Source organism: Pleurodeles waltl, chromosome 6 (genome assembly GCF_031143425.1).
Source record: "Pleurodeles waltl isolate 20211129_DDA chromosome 6, aPleWal1.hap1.20221129, whole genome shotgun sequence".
NCBI lineage: Eukaryota > Metazoa > Chordata > Amphibia > Caudata > Salamandridae > Pleurodeles > Pleurodeles waltl.
In genome coordinates this window covers 1,504,001,967-1,504,019,923 of record NC_090445.1, presented here as the reverse complement: position 1 = coordinate 1,504,019,923, position 17,957 = coordinate 1,504,001,967, and the positions used below count along the sequence as shown (strand labels likewise).

Below are 17,957 nucleotides of genomic sequence, written 5' to 3'. Positions count from 1 at the left end.
TCCTAATGTATCATGCATTTAGCTCTTTGTAGCCATATCAAGGTCTTGAAAGTTCCTTTTTTGATCAGATTTCGGTGTCTTCTTTGAGTGTATAGTTGAAAAGCTGTTGTTTTATGTTTGGCCTATGTGGATAAAGTTGGTTGTGGAGGTTTGGATAAAGGATGGAAGTGTTGCATACAGTTTCACCGTGTGTTACTATGGCTGTTGCAGAGAGAATAAGAATGGCTATACATGTGGCTACTTACCTTTTTAGGGTCAAGCCTGTGAGAGGATGCGCTAGTACATGCATCTTGCTTGTGAGACACTGTAGTGAACAAAAAGGTCTTGGAGCCTGCCAGTTATTTACTATTTGTTGGCTTGCCTGGCACTCTATTTTCAGCCTCATAATTTGTCACTGCAAGCCTGGCATCATTAATTTCCTCTTAGTGGAACAGGGACAAAGCACTGATTGAGTCAACTTAATCAGTCCCGTGGGCTCTCCCGACGTGACTGAGGTACTATTTTGTTCTGTTTAAATTCTACTGCCCTGCAAACAGAAGGCATGTGTCTAGCTAAAATGTGCCTAGCAGGGCAAACAAAATTGCAACGTTTTATTTTCTCTAGTGAACTTTCTTTTATTTTGGCAAGTCTTCTTTTCTCACTTTACAGTCATGTTTTGTTTTGTTTTTGCTTGCGGGTGCTCTTCTCAAAAGATGACTCTTATCTTGCTCTAAATATTGCAAAGCAACATTGTTTCTTTCTTATGTATTATTTCTGAAATTATGCTTTAACCCATATTTATGCAGTACACCACAATCCACCCCACTTCAATCCAATCTGCCCCACTCCAATCCTTGCCAATACACCCTTCCTCACCCCACAACAATACACCCCACTCAATCCAATCCACCCAACTGAATCCACCCTTCTCTAATCCAAACCGCACACCCCATTCCAATCCACTCCAATCCACCCCTCTCCAATGCTCCCAACCCATCTCACTCCAATCTGCGCCACTCCAATCCAAAACAATCGACCCCACTCTAATCCAAAACAATCTGTCCCACTCCAACCCAAAACAATCTGCCCCACTCCAACCCAAAAAACACCCTGTGAGAAGGTAGCCTCTTTCTAGCCTTGTTACCCCCACTTTTGGCCTGTTTGTGAGTGTATGTCAGGGTGTTTGTCACTGTTTTCACTGTCTCACTGGGATCCTGATAGCCAGGCCTCAGTGCTCATAGTGAAAACACCATGTTTTCAGTATGGTTGTTATGTGTCACTGGGATCATGCTGGTCAGGACCCCAGTGCTCATAGGTTTGTGGCCTATATGTATGTGTCACTGGGACCCTGTCACACAGGGCCCCAGTGCTCATAGGTGTGCATGTGTATGTTCCCTGTGTGGTGCCTAACTGTCTCACTGAGGCTCTGCTAACCAGAACCTCAGTGGTTATGCTCTCTCATTACTTTTAAATTGTCACTAACAGGCTAGTGACCAATTTTTACCAATTTACATTGGCTTACTGGAACACCCTTATAATTCCCTAGTATATGGTACTGAGGTACCCAGGGTATTGGGGTTCCAGGAGATCCCTATGGGCTGCACCATTTCTTTTGCCACCCATAGGGAGCTCTGACAATTCTTACACAGGCCTGCCACTGCAGCCTGAGTGAAATAATGTCCACGTTATTTCACAGCCATTTTACACTGCACTTAAGTAACTTATAAGTCACCTATATGTCTAACCTTTACCTGGTAAAGGTTAGGTGCAAAGTTACTTAGTGTGAGGGCACCCTGGCACTAGCCAAGGTGCCCCCACATTGTTCAGAGCTAATTCCCTGAACTTTGTGAGTGCGGGGACACCATTACACGCGTGCACTACATATAGGTCACTACCTATATGTAGCTTCACAATGGTAACTCCGAATATGGCCATGTAACATGTCTATGATCATGGAATTGCCCCCTCTATGCCATCCTGGCATAGTTGGCACAATCCCATGATCCCAGTGGTCTGTAGCACAGACCCTGGTACTGCCAAACTGCCCTTCCTGGGGTTTCACTGCAGCTGCTGCTGCTGCCAACCCCTCAGACAGGCAGCTGCCCTCCTGGGGTCCAGCCAGGCCTGGCCCAGGATGGCAGAACAAAGGACTTCCTCTGAGAGAGGGTGTGACACCCTCTCCCTTTGGAAAATGGTGTGAAGGCAGGGGAGGAGTAGCCTCCCCCAGCCTCTGGAAATGCTTTCTTGGGCACAGATGTGCCCAATTCTGCATAAGCCAGTCTACACCGGTTCAGGGACCCCTTAGCCCCTGCTCTGGCGCGAAACTGGACAAAGGAAAGGGGAGTGACCACTCCCCTGACCTGCACCTCCCCTGGGAGGTGTCCAGAGCTCCTCCAGTGTGCTCCAGACCTCTGCCATCTTGGAAACAGAGGTGCTGCTGGCACACTGGACTGCTCTGAGTGGCCAGTGCCACCAGGTGACGTCAGAGACTCCTTGTGATAGGCTCCTTCAGGTGTTGCTAGCCTATCCTCTCTCCTAGGTAGCCAAACCCTCTTTTCTGGCTATTTAGGGTCTCTGTCTCTGGGGAAACTTTAGATAACGAATGCATGAGCTCAGCCGAGTTCCTCTGCATCTCTCTCTTCACCTTCTGATAAGGAAACGTCCGCTGACCGCGTTGGAAGCCTGCAAACCTGCAACATAGTAGCAAAGACAACTACTGCAACTCTGTAACGCTGATCCTGCCGCCTTCTCGACTGTTTTCCTGCTTGTGCATGCTGTGGGGGTAGCCTGCCTCCTCTCTGCACCAGAAGCTCCGAAGATATCTCCCGTGGGTCGAAGGAATCTTCCCCCTGCAACCGCAGGCACCAAAAAGCTGCATTACCGGTCCCTTGGGTCTCCTCTCAGCACGACGAGCGAGGTCCCTCGAATCCAGCGACACTGTCCAAGTGACCCCCACAGTCCAGTGACTCTTCAGCCCAAGTTTGGTGGAGGTAAGTCCTTGCCTCACCTCGCTGGGCTGCATTGCTGGGAACCGCGACTTTGCAGCTACTCCGGCCCCTGTGCACTTCCGGCGGAAATCCTTTGTGCACAGCCAAGCCTGGGTCCACGGCACTCTAACCTGCATTGCACGACTTTCTAAGTTGGTCTCCGGCGACGTGGGACTCCTTTGTGCAACTTCGGCGAGCACCGTTTCACGCATCCTCGTAGTGCCTGTTTCTGGCACTTCTCCAGGTGCTACCTGCTTCAGTGAGGGCTCTTTGTCTTGCTCGACGTCCCCTCTCTCTTCAGGTCCAATTTGCGACCTCCTGGTCCCTCCTGGGCCCCAGCAGCGTCCAAAAACGCCAAACGCACGATTTGCGTGTAGCAAGGCTTGTTGGTGTCCTTCCGGCGGGAAAACACTTCTGCACGACTCTCCAAGGCGAGAGGGATCCGTCCACCAAAGGGGAAGTCTCTAGCCCTTTTCGTTCCTGCAGAAACCTCAGCTTCTTCTGTCCAGTCGAAGCTTCTTTGCACCCGCAGCTGGCATTTCCTGGGCATCTGCCCATCTCCGACTTGCTTGTGACTTTTGGACTTGGTCCCCTTGTTCCACAGGTACCCTAGATTGGAAATCCACAGTTGTTGCATTGCTGGTTTGTGTCTTTCCTGCATTATTCCTCTAACACGACTATTTTGTCCTTAGGGGAACTTTAGTGCACTTTGCACTCACTTTTCAGGGTCTTGGGGAGGGTTATTTTTCTAACTCTCACTATTTTCTAATAGTCCCAGCGACCCTCTACAAGGTCACATAGGTTTGGGGTCCATTCGTGGTTCGCATTCCACTTTTGGAGTATATGGTTTGTGTTGCCCCTATCCCTATGTTTCCCCATTGCATCCTATTGTAACTATACATTGTTTGCACTGTTTTCTAAGACTATACTGCATATTTTTGCTATTGTGTATATATATCTTGTGTATATTTCCTATCCTCTCACTGAGGGTACACTCTAAGATACTTTGGCATATTGTCATAAAAAATAAAGTACCTTTATTTTTAGTATAACTGTGTATTGTGTTTTCTTATGATATTGTGCATATGACACTAAGTGGTACTGTAGTAGCTTCACACGTCTCCTAGTTCAGCCTAAGCTGCTCTGCTAAGCTACCATTATCTATCAGCCTAAGCTGCTAGACACCCTATACACTAATAAGGGATAACTGGGCCTGGTGCAAGGTGCAAGTACCCCTTGGTACTCACTACAAGCCAGTCCAGCCTCCTACACACCCCCACTGCAATCTCCCCCACTCCAATCCAAAACAATCTGCCCCACTCCAATCTTCCCCATTCTAATCCAAAACAATTTGCCCCACTCCAATTTGCTCCATTAAAATCCTCCCACCTCCAATCCAATCCACCTCACCCCAATCCAATCCACATACCAATCAAATTCACCCTAATCCAGCCCAACCCACTCCACCCCACAACACCCCAATTCACCACACTCCACCCCAATCCAAACCACCCCACTCCAATCTAATCCAGCACAATCCACACCATTCCAATCCAAAACAATCTGTCCCACTGAAATCTGCCCTACTCCAATCTGCCTCACTCCAGTCCAAAACAGTCTTCCCCACTCCAATCTGCCCACTTCAATCTGTCCCACTCCAATCCAAATCAATCTGTACCACTCCAATCCAGTCCAACCCAATCCACCCACTCAACCCAATCCATTCCACTCCAAACCACCCTACTCTAATCCAATCCACTGCATCCCAATTCACAGCAATCCACTCCAATCCACCCACCCTACTCTAATCTATCCCACTCCAATCCAATCTACCTTAATCCACCCCACTCCAGCCCATTTGAGTCTACCTTAATCCACCCCACTGCAGTACAATCCATCCCACTACAAACCACCTTAATCAACCCCACTCCAATCTAATCCACCTCACTCTAGTCCACCCCCACACCAATCCAATTCACCCTAGATCAATCCATTTCACCCAGTCCAATCCACCATAATCCAATCCACTCCAATCCAGTCCACTCAACTCTAGTATACGCCACTCCAATCCACCCCACTCTAATCCATCCCAAACCAACCCACCCCATTTCAATCCACTACACCCTTTTCCAAACCACTGCATCCAGTTTACCCACTCCAATCCACCACACTCTACTCCCCTCCCCACTCTACCCAAAACCAATCCACTCCACTTTACTCCAATCCAATCTACCCCACTGCCTCAATCCGCCCCAACCCACTCCACACTATTCCATCCCACTTCTCTGCACTCCATGCCACGCCACATGATGACACTACACTCTATGACACTCTCTGGCACTGAACCACTGAACTCTACTGCCCTCTCCTGAACCCTAAAACACTTCACTCCACATTCTCCACTCTACGACACTATACTTCAAAAAAATCCAGTCTACAACACTATAGTCCCCCACTCCACTCTACAACACTCTACACCATTAAATGTTGTGTACAACATTGCAAAACACATTGCCAAAGCCATGAACTCTTGTATAGGCAAGAACTATGGGCTTTGCCAGTGACTGTTATGTTTAGGCTTACATGAGCTGTCTGGTACTAAGAGGTGTGTTGGTGGGTGCAGGGAGTGTGCTCTTGATTAAGCAGATGTTTGACAACTGTGACTGGATTTACATTATAAATTAATTCTTACTACACATATGACTCTTTTCTGTATATATATCCTCACGGTGATACTTATGGCCTCGATAATCACTAGTACAATTATTATATAGTTGTTGCAGAGAATTATGGGACTGGAACACAGGCCAGGCATGAATTAGAAGGGTGGAGCTACATGAAAACAAAGATTTCAATAGACTGACAGAGAAAGAGGGTATGACAAGGATAGTCAGACAGGTAGATATTTATTTTTCAGGGTTTACCTAGTTTTGCTTTGCACCTCAGTGCCACGCTCTTGCCTGATTCCGGGTTGGGCCTGAAATCTCAACTGCTAGCCGGGCATGAAAGCTCAGTGCCGGTCTGCGCACAGAGCTGCAGCCAGGGCAAGTCAGATGTTGCAGCCTGCAACCTGCAGAACAGGTTCCTTGGCGCACAGGATGGGGCGGTGGGATTCTCCCTTCTCGGTTCCTGCGGGATGCCCCGCCTCTCTCTTTCAAGAAGCCCCTCCCACTCTGGACTCGGTGCTCTGTGGAGCCCCAGCCGTTTGAACAAGAAAGCGGTGCTGCCAGGGCTGCTATTGTAAGTGTTGTGGGCACGCTCTCTGCCGGGTAGGAAACCGAAAGGGAGGGGAGGAGCCTGGAACTCGGAGCCTCCTGCCCCGCTCCTGCTCTTGTTGTCTGTGCGGCTGGTGCTGAAACTTTCTTCTTTCTTTTACCACACACTTTGGGACTTGGATATACAATGGTGGGAGTCTCGTCTGGAAGGGAGTTGGCACTCTTCCTGCACGCCGCAAACATATGAAGGTAAGTTTCCCAACTGTTCTTCTTGTTAAGCCCTTTCGTCTGGAGCGCTCCCTGCGCCGCGGTGCTTATGAGGAGGAGGCAGGGGTTCTTTGTGGAGCAAGGTGGCTCCTGGAAATGCGGAACCAGTGAGTGGGATGGCAGATTACATGTGCGGGTCCTCCCCGCGCCTGCTGTCAGCCTTATCATAAAGGTTGGTTCTCGTGCTAGCATCCGGCCGAGAAGTGTTGATACTGGCACTGGAAGTGCTAGCTACTGGGTCATAACTGCTGGCACAACCACGTTAGAAGTGCCAGGCTCTGGGTGAGAAGTGATTTCGTATTAGTGGAGACAGTGCTGAATTCATCTCAGCAATGTTGATGCATGTCCATAAGAGGTGCAAATGCCCCGGGATCCGTTTGAGAAGTGCTGATGCTATCCCGTTATAAATGCTAGCTACCAGCCAAGAAGTGCTGCCGTTGGCCCCTTTGGAGTTGCAGAATCCTTTGGGGAAGTGCAGTGCGGTTCAGTTATACATGACAATTACTAGACGGAACTTATGGTGTTGGCCTATTAGAAGTGCAGAAGTGCCAAGATTCTTTTGAGAAGTGCTGGTTCTGTACTATTTGTAGTGAACAAGTGTTAGAAACTGGCTAAGGATAATATCGCACTGTTGTACTAATGAAAGTACTAGTTACCACCGGAGAAGTACTGGTTCTGTACCACGAAATGACCGACAGGTTAGGTGTGAAGTGTCCAATTTGACGAACAAGGCTCGAGCGAAAGGGATATTCAATAAAAGCATAAAAATCGAGCTCAAAGGTTTACTAGCACAGGCTACCCTACTGAAAAATTATGACCTTCTTTAGAAGTATTTATATGACCAGAGGGCCAGCATAGGACACCCTACTGAAGTATTGGGAACTTTTGTAGAAGCATTTACATGACCAGTCGGTCAGCACCGGCTACCCTACTGAAGTAGTAGGAACGACTGTAGAAGTATTGACGAGACCAGACGGCCAGCACAGAGTATCCTACTGAAGTATCAGAAACTTCTGTAGCAACATTTACATGACCAGACGGCCAGCAAAGATTACCTTACTGAAGTATTAGGAACTTCTGTAGAAGCATTTATGTGACCAGATGGCCAGCACAGGTTACCCTACTGAAGTACTAGGAACGACTGTAAAAGTAATTACATGAGCAGACAGCCACCACCGGCTACCGTACTGAAGTATTAGGAACTCCTGTAAAAGCATTTACGTGACCAGACGGCCAGCACAGGCTACCTTACTGAAGTATTATGAACTTCTGTAGAAGCATTTTTGTTCCCAGATGGCCAGCACAGGTTACCCTACTGAAGTACTAGGAACGACTTTAAAAGTATTTACATGAGAAGACAGCCAGCACCGGCTACCGTACTGAAGTATTAGGAACTCCTGTAAAAGCATTTACGTGACCAGACTGCCAGCACACGCTACCCAACTGAAGTATTAGGAACTTTTGTAGAAGCACTTACATGACCAGACCACCAGCACAGGGTATCCTACTGAAGAACTGGGAATTTTTGTAGAAGCATATACATAACCCGACAGCCTGCACAGGCTACCCTACTGAAATATTAGGAACTTTTGTAGAAGCATTTAAATGACCAGACGGCTAGTACAGACTACCCTATTGAAGTATTAGAAACCTCAGAAGAAACATTCACTTACATGACCAGACGGCCAGCACAGCCTACCCTACTGAAGTATTAGAAACAACTGTAGAAGTATTGACATGACCAGACGGCCAGCACAGGCTACCCTAATGAAATATTAGGAACTTCTGTAGAATTATTGACATGACCAGTTAGCAAGCACAGACTACCCTACTGAAGTATCAGAAACTTCTGTAGAAGCATTTACTTACATGACCAGATGGCCAGCACAGGGTATCCTACTGAAGTATGAGGACGTTTTGTAGAAGTATTTACATGATTGGACAGCCCGCACAGACAACCCTAATGAAGTATTAGGGACTTTGGTAGAAGCATTTAAATGACCAAACTGCCAGCACAGGGTACCCTACTGAAGTATTAAGAACGTCTGTATAAGTATTGGTGTGACTAGAAGTCCAGCACAGGGTACCCTACTGAAGTGTTAAGAACTTCTGTAGAAGTATTGTCATGACCAGACGGCGAGCAAAGACTTCCCTATTGAAGTATTAGAACCTTCTGAAGAAACATTTACTTACATGACCAGACGGCCAGCACAGGCTACCCTACTGAAGTATTAGGAGCAACTGTAGAAGTATTGGCATGACCAGACCGTCAGCACTGGCTACCTTACTGAAGTATTAGAAACTTCTGTAGGGGTATTGACAAGACCAGACGGCCAGCACAGGCTACCCTATGGAAGTATTATGAGCTTCTTTAGAAGTATTCACTTGACCTATCTGCCAGCACAGTCTACCCTACTGGAGTATTAGAGACGTCTTATGTATTATTCAAATGACTCAATTAAAAGTAGAAGAGTCGACTGAAAAAAGTGCCTGTATCGGAATGCTGAAAGGTTTTTTTAAAACGTGCCAGAAGTGCCTGCATTTAATGCCCTGTTAATTGTGTTACCGACTTCCTTAGAAGTGTTTTTTTGTGTCCCATTAAAAGTATAAGGAGTGTGTTTAGGAACGGTCCCAGTTAAAAGTGTTAGGATTCTATTTAAATGTGCCAGTATTTTTAACTTAACCAGATGGTGCTCTTCAATGAAAAGGTTTAATATTTTATTAGAAGTACCAGTGCTTTCTAATGATATTATTAAGGCTCTCATTGGGCGTGCTAGCACTTTTCTATTGAAAGAATTATATATAAATATCATAGGAAGTTTAAGATATCCAATTACATGTATCGGTTCTGGTAAAGAAAGTGCCATCGTTGCACTGTTGAAAGCATTAGGAAGCTGCTAAGAGGTGTGAGGATTGGCTGTGCCAATAAAATTACCAAGAACTGAGTTTGTAGTGATATTATTGGATTGTTAAAAAGATTAAGAACTTTATTAGAAGTGACAGTACCATCCCTTTAAAAGTATTAAATCATTAGTGCTGTCTCATTAAATAAGCATATAGCATTCTTAGGTGTGCCGGTGCAGCTTGAATACAAAATATTACTTATTTTATTCGAAGTGCTAGCACTTTTCTATTACTAGTGCCAGGACCTAATTGTGTTTATATTGTCCCAGTGTAAGTATTACAAACCTGATAATAAGGGCAGGTGTAATCCTGTTACAGTAGTGTCAGTGTGTTCGAGACTGACACTCCTTCTCCATTGTAAATGTTAGGAACCTTCTTAGAAGTGTGTCTAGTGCATACCTATTAAACGTATAAGGAACAGCTTTAGAAGCGCAAATACTGTCTGCTCATAATAGTTAAAAACGTTATCACCTGTGCCAGTCCTGTCCCATTAAAGGTGTATGAACCTCATTAAATATGCTAAGACTGACCATGACATGTAAAAGCGACTTATTGTGCTAGACCTTCCCATCAAAGGTGTTCTAACGTCCTTCATGCGCCTGTTTTGTCCCATTAAATGTAAGAAGCAAGCTAGTAATGGACACCTGCTTATAAGTGACAGTACCCACTGAAATTGAATAACACTACTCACACTGTCCCTTTAACGATATACGTTTAGTGTGGATATTGACCCATTCAAATTATTATAAGCATCATTAAAAGACCATGCAGTCCGATTAAATCTGTTAATGACCCCTTTAGTTGTCCTTGTAGTAGCCCTTTAAAAGTTTAAAGCTATATATTAGAAGTGTGGCACAGGTTGAGAAATAGCATTTCCAACACTATTCAAAGTGCAAGCACTTTCTATTTATCTGCATTATAAGCCTCTGTGGAAGTGATGATACAGTCCAGTAAAGTATTAATTAGGCGCCCATTAGAGGTGTTGCCTTTGGCCTTTTGAAAACAATGAGGTACCTTATTAGAAGTGCCAGCACCGTCGCATTAGACATGTTAAGAACCTAATTGAAAAAGCGTTATTGGTCCTTAAAAAATATCCAGAACCAAATTGAAATGTTCGGCGGTGCCACTATAATTTTTAGAAGTGTACTGATCTACTATAAGTATTGGACACCATCGAAAGTGCCAGCATTGCCTCGTTCAAAGAAAGAAAAGTCTGTTTTGTTGCAATTTTGTTTTACTGTGTTACAACTGTTTTCAGCGATATTTGGCACTGCAATCAAGAAACACCAACAAATATAAATTTTTCTTTAGGAGCTGTTTGTTCAGTCTTGGAATTAGGTGGCTCCGGTGTCACCTCAAGGGTATCAACAGCTATCTACTGCAATTGCATAATTGCTTTTAGAATCGGCAGACTGTATGGCCAAGATAGTCCTTATTGGTCGATAACGTACGTAAATCTATGATGTCATCAGACAGATTTCCACAGACGATGGCAACACACCTATGCGCATGTTTGCTTTCGTTTGCAGGAATCTTGTCAAGCTGGAGGGGAAAGCAACTTTGCATATGTCGTGCACACTATCTTTTTCTGCTGCTTTTGGCCTGGCAAGAAATCCTGTAACTGGCAGAAAGCACATTCCTAACCCGTTAAGACACACCCGTACTTCCTTGTTACTTTTGAGCATTTCATGGTTTTATCTTCCTTAAACCCCAACTCTCCCCAACTGTTTTTGTCAAGCAGTTGGTTGTTTACCACCACATTTGACGCAAAATGCCAGACTTTCTAATTGTGCAGATATCTGATGCTATCTCATAGTCGTAGCAGGTCTTCTTTTTTTAGCTCACGTTGCTTTGCATTCTGGTCCTTGTAATTTAACTTTTGTCAGGAAGAAGCCAGTGCTGCAAGAATCAGAATGGAAAGAGTTTGAGGTAAAACCAGGTCTGACTGAACATGTCATCCATGACATGGGAAAACGTTCTGTAAGACAACCAGTAAGAACAAGGATCTGCTTCCGGGGTATGTTAATAGGGCCCAGATTTTAACCACCTAGGAATTGACTCAGTCGATCATGCTTCTGAAGTCGATACAACATAGCGTACCCGTGGCACGATAGCACGTGGACACCTTTCACTAGTTCTGCCATTTTTAGGCTCTTTTCCACTGCATTCTAGAAGTTGCAGGTCCATATTGGCAATTTGTGGACTTATTCTCCATTAGTGGTGTAGAGTCTGAGGAGCATCAAGTGCAACCTCTTGCAAAGGCGTACTTGCCGATTGGCTTTGGTCACACGGGACTAGTCGCTTTTTGGGGGGATTTTTAGTGGTATTCTTAGTTTTTTACTTCAGCGACACACTAAGGCCAGAAGGGACCAGGAGTGCACTGAGAAACGAAACTGCATATTAACCACAACAGAATAATCTGGAGAATGTTTAATAGTCACCAAATATTCCAAGATTGGCGCTAGAATGTCAAACTAGCGCCCAGAGAGAATCTGCTGCCCTGAAGCTGCCACTGGAGCCAGGCCTATAGATTTTGGGGCTAATTCACAAAAACTTTATGAGTACCGGAAATAGTACTGTATGAGTAGTCTTTTACTTATTTTACATCCTTTGTGAATCGGCCCTGACATTTCCTACTCCCTATTATGAATAGTCGCGAAATACTCCTATTTTATTCTAGATTTTGATGTTATATGTACAATTCACAAGGCTTGTAAGAGTATGTCAAAAGTACTACTATTTTACTTACTTCAGAATGCCTTTGTGAATATGCCCCATCGTCTTAAAGCAAAACTACAAGTCCCAGAATACAACGTGCTCTTGGCTAAAACGTTCAGGTATCACATAACAAGAAGCTAGCGTGGAGGTGTGACTTACGAGGAGTGTCCTAGGAGTCAGAGATCTCAGTCTAGAGACCCCTGGCACAAGAGACCGTGAGGGAAGAGAAACAACCGCTGGGCACCCAGAACAAGGAGGACGAAGCTCTGCTCAGTGTGGCTGCCCAGAAAAGAGGCAATCATTCCCGTCTGACGCAGGGCCTTGGTTACCGGCTGAGTCACACGGTTTTGTGGGCAGTGAAGCAATCCCCGATTTGCCTGTCAGACTTTCTAGTTAATATGTTAACAGACAGCCTCGCCGTGCGCACACCCACACTGCCCTGCCTCGCCCCGAGCCTGTCATACGGTGTTATCTGTTCGTCGGTGTGCTTCGGGGTTGCTTTAGAAGGATTTGCCTCACCGGTGCCTAAAATTAACATATCTTGCAGGTGGGAGGACAGGATGAGAAGGAATGGGAAATCCATGCCCCGAGGAGGAGAAAAACACTAGACTGCGCTGGAATGCGGGAGAGAGTGTACTTATTGTTCTGTCTGAGGCGTTGTTATTTTGGCCACTTTTGATGGTGTTTGTGTAATTGAGACAAAAACGTACACACAGAACCGCGATTGAAATGTGCAAGTGGGGGTTCTGTAACTGACAACTTTGTTTATTTAAATGAGTAAAATTAAGGTGGACAATAATATAAATGGATATTAGTTGGGAGTTTTCAACCTATGCTTTCAAAGTTAACCCCAAAGCTAGAGGCCTAAAACACAGCTCGCTGTGGTGTAAAAGGCTAGGTCTGGCTGAAGATTTTACATATCATGCGGGACCAATATTCACCCACTGCTTCTGCATCAAGGGTGGGATAAATATATATATATATACTTTTTTGGAACAAAAATTACTTGTGGAATAGGAATTAGCCACTAAGTGGCATGTTCTGAAAGACACCCTGCAAGTTCAAGCACGTGCCAATGAAGATGGGAGGGGAAGAAGAGGACTGAGCTGGGGAAGCCTAGGGTTCAGGGTAATGAAAATTACTGCTAAGTAATAGGTTCATTATCTACAAATCTGTAAACAAGTCAGATTTAAAACAAACCATCGACTTGGCTCAATTCTGCTTGAAGAATGATCTGCCATATTTGTTTCACAAGTTTGCAGTCAGATTTGCAAAGTTTTCTATTAATAATTATGAGGGTGTAGGGATTGCCGAGGCATAGCAAAACCATAAAATGTAGGAGAGAGGACAGTGCAAAAAGTGTACCTCTTGACACAGCACATAGACCCCTTGGCAAAAGCGACTTGACAGGAGATGGATCTTGTGTGAAGATTTCAATTCAATCCTTTTGGGCTTTTTCTGAAGATCCTGTTGATAGTAGGGAACAAAGGGTATTTCCAAAAGTCACTCAGTATGTACTTGTTCCCGCCAAAGTATTCTAGGCACTTGGCAAAGGTAAGACTCTGCATCTTCATTCTAGTGGTAAATGTGGTTTGGCATTGAAGGTTAAATCATGGAAAAAATTGACAATTAGGGAAGGGTGAAAATTTACGCTCAGCTAGCAGAGTTCGCAGAGTTTTGCCCACTCCTCTTGGAGCTCAGAGTTCTGGCAAAACTCTGCCAACCACCGTATGGGAGAGTTTTTTTCTTGCACATGGCTTGCCAATGTTAAGTCACCGAGTACGAACGAGAATTTGTGTCTCCTAGCGTGATTTTCAGATGCTAGAAAGCTTCCCGGTGAGATTGCACAATGTGAGCGGAGTCATGATCCTTCATGTTGAGAAAGCTGCTGAGTAGAAAATCTACTCAAGCGGCAGAAAGAAGCAGTGCCCTCTGGGGAGCCGCATGGTCCCATTGCCCTGATTTTATAGTGTGAAAAAAGCTTACGTCGCCAAAAATTAGCGTGAGCAGTGCGACATGCCCCATTGTGCCGGCTCGTGGAACTCTGCAGAATCTCTCAGGGTTTTTGGGCAACCCCGTGGAATTCCACAGAGTGAAACTCTGCAAGTTCTTCCTATGCCTAGTGTAAATGTTGAGACCAAATCCAGTGTGTCAAAATTCAGAAAATGTCATGGTCAGTTCAGTAGTCTATACTATGAACAGTAAAATGATGTCCTTGGGTGATAAGTAGAGGTCTGTAGCCCATACGGTTCCTGAGATATGATCCAAGACAGTTTTACCGTAACATAGTATACTATAGGGTACACAGCAGCTACCATTGATTGAAAAAAGAAGTTTGAGTGAGCCTCAGATATACTTCAGTCCACAGCCTGTACTCAGCACTCATGTTGCCTCTGCATAGACATTAAATGGACTAGTGTAACAAGAGGAGGAACTGAAGTAGCTCAAAGGTACACACCATCCTTGACATGCAGCCCCGGGTGGCAAACAGTCTATGCCAAAGTAACACAGGCTGAGGTAAGCTCCTTTGATGTGTGCAGCAGAAAGCTGAAATGACAAACATAGTTATGGCAATGCATTGATAGTGCTCTGCTTGATTTCCTTTCAATGCTTTTGAGGGTATCTAATGCTTGCTTTTGACTCAGAGATGTGTGTGGCTGCTGGGGTATTAGACAGGTCACTAAAGCAAGAGACATTTTTTTATTGCCCTGAGAGCCTGTGGATCTCTCACTTCTCATAGTTAAGGGCACAGACAAACTTTCTAGGTCCATGTCTTCTCCCTGGTTACTGGGTTGCAGGAGTTCGAGACCTTGAACTTTAGTTGAGACAAGTAAATAGTCAGGATCACTGGAACTGACAGCAATGCTTTCTGTTGGTGGACCTCAATGCAATGCTGGTCTGAAGTGAAAATAGGGGGTCCCAGTTACCTCCAAACATGTCTAGATTAGCAGGCTGTCACTCAGCGCAACATTAGTGCAGAGATATGTGCCGGAGCTATAGGAGGAGTGCTGGGAATCAAGGGGTGTTGGTGCAGAATAAATATGCCTGTTTACCAGGTTCCTACCCTTGGTCACTTAGCCCTGCTTCGTTTAATTGGCCAGACACACTCCATGGCACGTCCTGTTGAACCATAAATACAGTAGAGTTGGAAGACTGACTTTTGGGTGGTTCATGATGGAGGTATGGTCATACTAGCTTCCAGGCAGGTCTTCTTCACACCAAGGGGACATTGCATGTCAGAAGCGTGAGAAGGCCTTTATGGCTCCATGGGCAACAAGCCTCATCCTGGGTCCATTTCAGAATGTTTTTGCTCGCTATATAGGCATGTTCCCAGATGACTTTGATGTGCCATAATTCTTCACCTTCAGACTTTAACTGGTAATGTGTGCCCAGTGCATTTTAATGCCTATATGTATTGTTTATTGTAATGTTTATATGACATGAACACAGCTCTGGAAGCAACAGTGATTTGTACTTTAAGAAGGTGTTGAGAGAGCAATACAGCTCCTGTACCCAGCAGAGATTGGGTGGTCAGTTTCCACCCATTGGTTGCTTTGTCCAAACAGTAAAGCGTTGGTAATTTCGACTAGAATGTATTAATAGTCATTATGGATATTACTGAATTTCGGAAAATGCAGTTGTCTCTAGCAGAAAATAATCCACATATTTAAAAATATCAGGATGAGAGCAATTGTTCATTCGTTGTTACAAAAATGTTGTATTCACATTTGATGCTTATTCATGTTCCCATCTCTGCTGGAAATTCTGCACCCAAGGGATCACTCGGAAATGTAAGGGAGTCAAATGCATTTAGCATATATTTTTGAAGTCTGATGTCTCCAGTTTTAATCGTCTCCCTTTCAGACACTTACATAATAAGTGGGCGACTTACAATATTGTTCTGCAAGACAGTTACCTGCTGTAAATGGGTGTTTCCATAAGTGATTACTGAGTGAATAGGATAACACAACATTGATTATAGGGAAATAATTTCAGATCATTGCCGGGATGCCTAAAATGCACAGACTCCTTTTATTTTACGAGAAGTGTTTACCTTTAGGCTTGTGTTCTACTCATTAAAACTTTGTTTTCATTAGCCAGAGGGTGACCCTGTGCTTCCGTGCAAGACACAATAATGGAAGTGTGTCCAGTACAGAAAAGGTTCCTTCTTGCACAAAGTAAATATTATTGCCATTGAGATAAGTAACATTCTATCAGCTTACAGGGAGGGGCATGCAAACCAGTGTCTGTTAATGGCTTCTAGGCGGCTGACATGGCCATTGCGTCATACAACATACATGGTTAGTGGCAGCAGAAACTGAGGAGAGATGGCTCTATTACTGAAGGTTTTGACTGTTAAATATGTTCAATATAAAGTCACAGGTTGTGAGAAAAGCAACGGCTCTCTCAGCCGCAAATGGTGAGGTTTCCCCCATTTAGTCCTATTAACAAGATTCTAACTTTGATTTGCCCAAATTGTCTTATATATTATTCATAGGGCTTTGAGATGGTTGAGATCCTGATACAACTTCACTAGTATATTATCAAAAGAACATCTCACACTCCATGTAATTGTGAATTTTTGTCATTCACAGTCCACATGATTCGACTGACTTCCCCAGGGGAAACACTGTTAAATGATTGATATGACAAAATTGAATTATCCTGACTACACCATTCTGGATAGACCACGAGAATGATGTTTGTGACTGCTTCGGAAAAGCTCTTGCGTCACAAATACTTGGAAAACAAGAATTTTTAAAGTATACATTTAGAGTTGTGTTAGTATTCCCTTCGTCACTTTGGAGTGACTCAACTGGGCAATACAGTAGTCCTCAATGTGAATCATTAATACACCCACTGTCAACCATATCAAATGCAGGAGTCCCAACCCGCATGGAAGTTCAGACTCTTCAGCCAAATGCAGTATTTATAACACCCGGTCCTGAAATCATAATATGTCTTTGTGTAATCCACTTAGGTATGGCATTGAACCACAGACTGAGGCATAACAAAGACATAGTTCAACTACTAAGTTTGCTTGTATATAGTCTGGTACATGCGAGAGCTTATTCATAAAGACATTTTAAGAAAAAGGTAGCAGCACTGGTACTGACGTGGTGAGGTAATGCAGTGTGCTGGAACTGAGATGGAGGTGGTGAAAACAGAACTTGAACGCAAAGGAGTCTTCCTCTTTTGTTTAAAATCTTAATTCAGATTTTGATCGTAAATTCTTTAAAAGTATTGAAATGAACACTGTCAAATTAACATTTTCAAATGAAAATTTCTCCCTGGGTCCAGCTTGGCTGAAAAATATCTTGTTCAGGTTTTGGCTACAGAACTACCTGGAATGGGTTGAGGTATGAATTAGCACTGATTTCCTAAACAGATCTAATCACTTCCCAGACCTACCTAAGGGTGATGGTGTGCCTGGTTTATCAAAATCTCCCCCGAGAATGGTGTTTGCTTACACACTTCCTTGACATAGATTTAACGTGACCAATGTACCCGACAAATTTCTGCTCAAAGATAACCAAGGTGATACTGAAATTGAGGAAGTGATACTGGTTTGGCTTAAAAATACTTAGGCCCGTATTTATACTTTTTTTGCGCCGCATTTGCGTCGTTTTTTGACGCAAAAACGGCGCAAACTTGCAAAAAGCCATAGACCCGTATTTATACTTTTTTAGCGCCGCATTTGTGCCGCTTTTTGACGCAAAAGCGGCGCAAACCTACAAAATCCAATTGTATTTTGTAGGTTTGCGCCGTTTTGCGTCAAAAAGCGGCGCAAATGCGGCGCTAAAAAAAGTATAAATACGGGCCTTAATTTAGGTTTTCACCACAGACCTTATTAAAAGTGATTTACAATAGAATTAATCGCACTAAA

General features: G+C 44.3%; 1 protein-coding gene across 1 annotated transcript in view; it reads left to right on the top strand.

Annotated features, from left to right (window-relative positions):
- The first annotated feature begins 6,150 nt into the window (after nucleotides 1–6,150).
- PLCH2 (phospholipase C eta 2) overlaps nucleotides 6,151–17,957 on the top strand; it is a 1,343,524-nt gene continuing 1,331,717 nt past the window's right edge. Inside the window, exon 1 of the mRNA XM_069240985.1 lies at nucleotides 6,151–6,430. The gene's annotated coding sequence lies outside the window, so the exon portion shown is untranslated. The remainder of the gene's footprint in view (nucleotides 6,431–17,957) is intronic.